This window comes from Myotis davidii, unplaced genomic scaffold (assembly GCF_000327345.1).
Source record: "Myotis davidii unplaced genomic scaffold, ASM32734v1 scaffold6, whole genome shotgun sequence".
Taxonomy (NCBI): Eukaryota; Metazoa; Chordata; class Mammalia; order Chiroptera; family Vespertilionidae; genus Myotis; species Myotis davidii.
The window spans coordinates 10,107,755-10,114,292 of record NW_006383011.1 but is presented as its reverse complement, the minus strand read 5'-3'; the positions used below and the strand labels follow the sequence as shown (position 1 = coordinate 10,114,292).

The 6,538-nt window shown below is 44.1% G+C and overlaps 1 protein-coding gene across 1 annotated transcript in view; it reads left to right on the top strand.

Moving 5' to 3' along the window:
* EML6 (echinoderm microtubule associated protein like 6) overlaps positions 1–6,538 on the top strand; it is a 195,785-nt gene that overhangs the window by 82,399 nt on the left and 106,848 nt on the right. The window lies entirely within an intron of this gene.

Here is a 6,538-nt window from a genome sequence, read left to right as displayed (position 1 = left end):
CAGCCTGAAGAATTGACATTTACAAGCCAGATCACATTATTCCTTTCCTCAAACCCCTGCGATGGTTTCCATTTTCCTCAGAAAAAGAGCCAACGTTTTTAGGATGGCCTAGCAGCCCCTTCGTCTTTGTGTCAACCTGCTGTGTTCAAGTTTGACCCTCAAGAACCAGCAACAGGGACGTGAGCAGATCTCCAACTCTGTGCCTGAGAAACCCTGGTATAGAACATTCAAAAGAGCAATTCTCCAATCTGAGAACAGCCTTGTTTCCAACAGAGACAAAGCAAGCACATCCGATTCTTCTTCCGGTCCGTTGAGTGGCTTCATGCCTCACCTCTGCTCCCATTGCCTCCATCACCTGTCTCCCTGTCTGTCCACCGTTGTCCTTTGGGCCATGCCTCCTGCCTCACTGTTGTGCTGAGAAAGTGGAGGCGCATCAGAGGAGCATGCATAGATGCTGGAGATGGCGAGGAGTGCCTGGAGGGGCTGCGTGTGGTGGTGTTTGTTCATGCTCTGTGGTGTGGAATGTGGTGTGAGAACATTCGAAGAGGCTGACCATCTGGTTTGTTCTGGTAGTAATTCCCCTTCCCAGGCGGGCCTCAAATAAAAACCTGTCTGGGTGGTCCTTCCCCGAGGTGGGACATAGCAGGTCTAGTGGTGTGTCTCTATCTTCTGAGGTCCCCTTAGGCTGTGTGGAGTTCCTGTGACTATGGAATTTGAACCCTTTAGGCGTGGAAATAGACCAGATTTTGTAGAGAGCAGCTTTCTACAGGTTCTGCTAGAAATTCTCAGGCAGAGACCCTTGCAAACAGTAGCAGCAGGCCCTGGGCACTTGGTGCTGCAGGTGACCTGCAGGCCTGTTTAGGACCAGCTCCTGCCCAGCCCTTGGAGAGCCCTGCGACTCTCCTGTAGCAGCTCCAGGAATGGATGGCGACCATTGTGCTCAGCACTCTGCGTACAGGATGCAATGTCATCCTTCAGGCAGGGCTGGCTCCCCGGGCAGGAGATCTGGTTTTGTGCTGTTGCCGCCTTGAAATTCTTAATCATATTTTTTTAAACAAGGGGTCTGACATTTTCATTTTATATTGGGCCCCACAAATCATAAGGCCAGTCCTGTTCCCCAGTCATCGGTGCTCGGGAAGCTCGGGAAGCCTTGTTTCCTTCAGGTTCCCAGACTCTGCCTTTAGCATTACTCTTCATCCCAGAACCACAGGCAGGGCCAGGAGCCCCTGGTCCACCTCCTTAGTGGCTTCAGCTACCCCTTTAATGAGGGGAGGCAGAGAAAGGAAATAACTTTGTGGGGAAGAGAATTTATTCCAGGCTTCCACCGCTTTTATCTGTATCACTTGCTCATTCTGGGACGTTGGGCAAATAATTGAAAACATTCTCTGCTGTAATTTCCTCATTTATGTGTGTTTGGCATCCTTGAGTCAACTCTGGTTCTTGGTGACCCTATGAATGAGTGATGTCCACAAAGTCCTGTCCTCAACAGTCCTGCTCAGCTCCTGTAGACTCATGCCTGTGGCTTCCGTTATGGAGTCAATCCATCTCATATTTTGTCTGTTGCCTGCTATTTTTCCCCAGAATTACTGTCTTTGCCAAAGAACTCCATCTTCTCATAATGCGCCCAAAGTAGGACAGCTTCAGCTTTGTCATTTCTGCCTCCAGCAATATTTCAGGTTTAATTTGCTCTAGGATCCACTTGTAAATCTTTCTAGTGATCCAGGGTGTCCGTAGAGCTGTCCTCCAACACCGTATTTCAAATGAATCAATTTTTCCCCCCTTATCAGCCGTCTTCACTGTCCAATCTTCGCATCTGTACATAGTAATTGGGAATATGAATGAGGGTATGAATGGTCTTAGCCTTGGTCGTCTAATGACACATCTTTGCTCTTGGGGATCTTTCCTAATTCTTTGATTGCTGCCCTTCTGAGTCTCAGCCTTCTCTTGATTTCCTGGCTGCAGCCTTGATTTGATGACTGAATCAAGGAAAGCAAAATCTTTAACAATTTCAGTGAATTCATTGTCTATGTTAAAGTTGTATATCTCTTCTGTAGTCATGATTTTTATCATCTTGATGTTCAAATGCAGTCCTGCTTTGGCACTTTTTTCTTTGAATTTCATCAGAAGTTGTTTCAAACCGTTGCTACTTTCTCTCAGTAAGATGGTGTCATCTGCATATCTTAAGCTATTGGTAATTCAGGAATTGTCATTCCTCGTTTCTGAATCTAGTCCAGTTTTTTAATGTTTAATCTGTAGACAGAGCATATCATCAGGGAGATAAAATACACCCTTGTCTATCACTTTTGCCTAGAGGAAACCATTCTGTCTCCCTATATTCTGTTTTGATAGTAGCTTCCTGTCCACAGTACAGGAAAATCAAATGCTGAGGCATCCATAGCAGCCCATAGCTTTTCATGATCTACACAGTCTGAGGCTTCATAGTCTAATAGTCTATAACACATACTAACCTTCTTCTGAAATTCTTTAGAGAACTCTAGTATCCAACAAAATGTTCACAATTAGGTCTCAAGTGCCTCTTCCTTTTCTGAATCCAGCTCCAACATGTCTCATTTCTGCATCCATATGAGGTGTTGCCTTTGTTGCACCACCTTGAGCATCACTTTGCTTGCGCGGGAAATCAGAGCAGTGGCCCTCTATTTATGGCACTCTTTGGCATCTCCGTCTTGAAGATTGGGATGTATATTGCATATTTCCACTCTGTAGGCTGTTGTTTTGTTTTCCATAGTTGTTGACATATTCTTATTGGGTGTTGACAGATTCAGTCTGCGTGGCTTGAAAATAATTCTAACGGTTTCCCATATATCCCTGATGGTTTATTGCTCCCCAGTATATTCAGAGTAGATTTCACTTTGCATTCTAGAATTACAGGTTCTTCCTCATAGGAATCTTCTGCAAGGTATCTGTCATCCTCTTGCCTCTTCTGTATAGATTTTCAGCAAACTGTTTCCACTGTGGGACTTTGGGAAAATAATGTAAGTTTCTATGCAGTAATTTCCTCCTTTATTCAACAGGTGTTTACTGGCACCATTTAGGGCCCTGAGCTGTCCCTGGGACCTGCTCCTGAGTTGTTATTAGCGTTCCTGGGCTTGTGCATAGAGCTCTGGGTGCAGGGCTGAGTAAAGTCAGTGAGGATGTTCGTCCCCAGTCATAGGGCTTGTTTGACTAGATCAACTTCTGAAAGTTGCATTTTCTTTTGCCATCTTTGGGCTTTCTAATGCATCAGGGTGGAGTTTTTCAACAGGTGGCTAAAGAATTATTGCATCAGAATCACCTGGGGATGAAGCCTGGAAACCAGCATTTTCAACAATCTGGCATTTTCAGCAAGTCTGGGGAACAGCTTGGCAGTGGTTCTCAACACGTGGCTCTCAGCCCTGGGGAGCTGCGGTTCCTCCAGACCCACCAGAGGAACTCTGGGTGGGGGCCAGGCATCTGTATTTTAAAAACACTTTCCATGTAGAATCCACAGCCCAGGAAGGGGTAGAGCAGCTGTTCTGGGTCTTTTACCAGATGCCAGGCCCAGGAGCACCAGATTTAAGATCACTAATAAGTACCAACTCCCTCCCTGCTGCCAGTCTTCCCTTCTTGGGCCAAATAATTGCGGGGGAAAGCCATTTTATTCCCAGAATAGTTTGTTCTCTCTTTTGTGTGTTGGATCATAGCCTTTCCTTCTGAGAGTCTGCAGTGCTGGCGTATCAGCATGATAATCAACAAGTAAGTTATAACACAAGGGGGCACATACAGCAATTTCTTCATAGCTCCTGGTGCAGACCATTCCCAGGCCAGAATCTGACCATGTGTGCAGCAGGCGGTTCTCCATTGAAATGTAAAACGAATCAAAAGACCCCAACAAAGCACCAAAACTTCCTGCTTAAAATAACAATAACATAGTTATTGGTTAATTTTCTAAGTGCTGATACTGGGTGAAGGTTTTGAATATATTATTGTGTTGGATCTTTATAACAGTGCTATGAAGTATGAGGCCTAATGTCCTCTCCACTTTACAGATGAGGAAACTGAAGATTTGAAAGATTAAGTAAGATTTGAAAGATTAAAATTTCCATGTCACACAGCTGGGAGGGAATGGGGCTGGGATATAAATCCAGTCTGTGTCCTTAACCATTCAATGAATTAACGGAAAAATAGACAATGTCCTTTAAGCCTGTGTTAATATTCATGATATTCCTGGGCTCTAGATCTCTCCATCCCTGGGTTTCAGGACTTTCACAGAGAGGATTAGAAGGACGCTATTTCCCACTCTCTGATCTGAATGTAAAGCTGGGCAGAGGGCGGATGAGAATTTGGTCTTGGAGGATTTTTATGTTTAAGTGGGTGGTTGCTCTCTACTGCCGTCTCCTGGCAGTCTGGACCCCGCACAGGCCAGAGCCCCACATTCTCACAGATGAGCTACAGAGAAAGCAACGCTGCAGATCAGGCGATGATGACCAAGATGTGGACACCTTACAGATTCAGCACAATGCCTTCATTCCATACTGGCAAAGGTCTTTAAACATGCACCTTCCCAGGACAAAAGGGCCTTTCTGTGGTTTCAAATAACTGGAATGGCTCTTCCTGGGTCTCTTTTCACTATTGGGGATTTATAACCATATTCCAACACACTGCCTTGTGTTTTTCCGACTCCCAGAGCAGAAAATAATGAAGCAAAGACAGCTTAATAATGTCCCAATGCAGTGGCCAGCCTGGCTAGGAGACTATATTACTGTTCTCTGCATTGGTATTGGAGACGTTAAGACCAAGCCAGATGGGTAGGCAGAGAAGGGAAATGCTCTCAGAATCTTGCCAGGGACCTGCCCCTCCCCAGGGTCTCTCCAGAATGTGCCCAGAAGCGATCGAGCTGTTCTCTTCGTCACTCTTGCTTGCATGCAGAACAGCAGTTAGGCTCAGAAATGGTGAAAACAGAACGTGATTAGGAAACTTGAATACAGTTCTCCACCTCCTGAGGTGTCTTCAGGAAGCAATTTCTCCTGAAATGGTTATTTAGAAAGTGAGAATGGCCATGTCCTGTCTATTGTCATAGGTGGACCCCTGGTCTGATGTGACAAAAGGCAATGTATCTGTTCCAGGAACTGAGTGTTTGTGAAGAGCCTGAGCTGGTTTCTGAGAGAAAATGTTCACAGCTCATTAAGTTTATGTTGTAAACAATGAAAATGGAACAACTCTCACTATCTCCCCTTCCCTCCCTCTCTGTATTTATATCGATCTGACTTCATTGCCTTTGCCTTGCGTGAAGCTTCCGCCTGATGTTGGTTGGTTCAGGGGAACCCTTTTTTTCAAATGAAACCTCCTGTAAAACAGATTCGGAGGCTCCGAGGGGAAAACGGGTGGGATTCTCAGACTCTGGGCCCCGAGTTCTCCCATCCCAGCTCTCTGCTGGCTCCTCTGGGGAACCCAAGAGCCCTGGACACAGTCTGGAGACGCTGTGTAACCCAACTGGCTCAGTAGCCTTGGCTGATTGGAAGGTTCCTCTTTGTTCCTAAACCTCTTTTTTAAAAAAGGAAGACAAAGCAGATATTTCAGAAGTGTTAGCATTTGTTCATTCCAGGTGGTAGGTTGTTTGTTATATTCTTGTACCTTTCTGAATTAGTTCCCCAACACAAGATGGGAAAAAATAGTGAGGGTGATGGAGAGATTAAATGTTTGTACACTGGACCAAAGACAATGCCAGCTCTTTGGGAGACATGTTAGTTTTCAAGTCATTTAGCCTAAGCGACTGGACACACTGTGGGAGGCCATGGGGAGAAGCAATGTGCTCATGTTTACTGTGGACAAATGCTTTTTCTGGATCTATTGAGATTACCATGATTTTTATCCTGCATTTGGCTAATGTGATGTATCACAGTGGTTAATTTGCAAATGTTTAACCATCCATGTATCCCTGGAATGAATGCCTTTTGATCATGCTGTAAGATCCTTTCAGTGTTTTGTTGAATTTGGTTTCCTAATATTTAGTTGAGGATTTTTGCATTTATGTTCATTCATTAAGAGTACTGGCCTGTTATTTTCTTTTCTTGTAGTGTCTTTGTCTGGTTTTGGTATCAGGGGAATGCTGGCCTCCTAAAATGAGTTTAGAACTGTTTCCTCCTCTGGTATTTTTTTGGAGGAAGTTCAGAAGGATTGATTTATTGATTAATTAACTCTTCAACTCTTCTTTAAATGTTTGGTAGAATTGACTGAAGTCATCTGGTATTGGACTTTTCTTTGTTGGGAGGTTTTTTTTTTTTATTACTGATTCAATTTCCTCCCTTGTTATTGGTCTGTTCTTATTTTCTATTTCTTCATGATTAAGTTTTGGAAGTCTTATATGTTTCTAGGACTGTATGCATTTCTTCTAGATTGTTCAATTTGTGGGCATATAATTATTCATAGCAGTCTTTAGCATCTTTTGGACTTTTGTGGACTCAGTTGTAATATCTTTTTCATTTGTAATGTTGAGTCCTCTCTCTTTTTTCTGTGTAAGTCTAGCTAAAGATCTGACCCTTAATTAGCCCTTCAAGATATT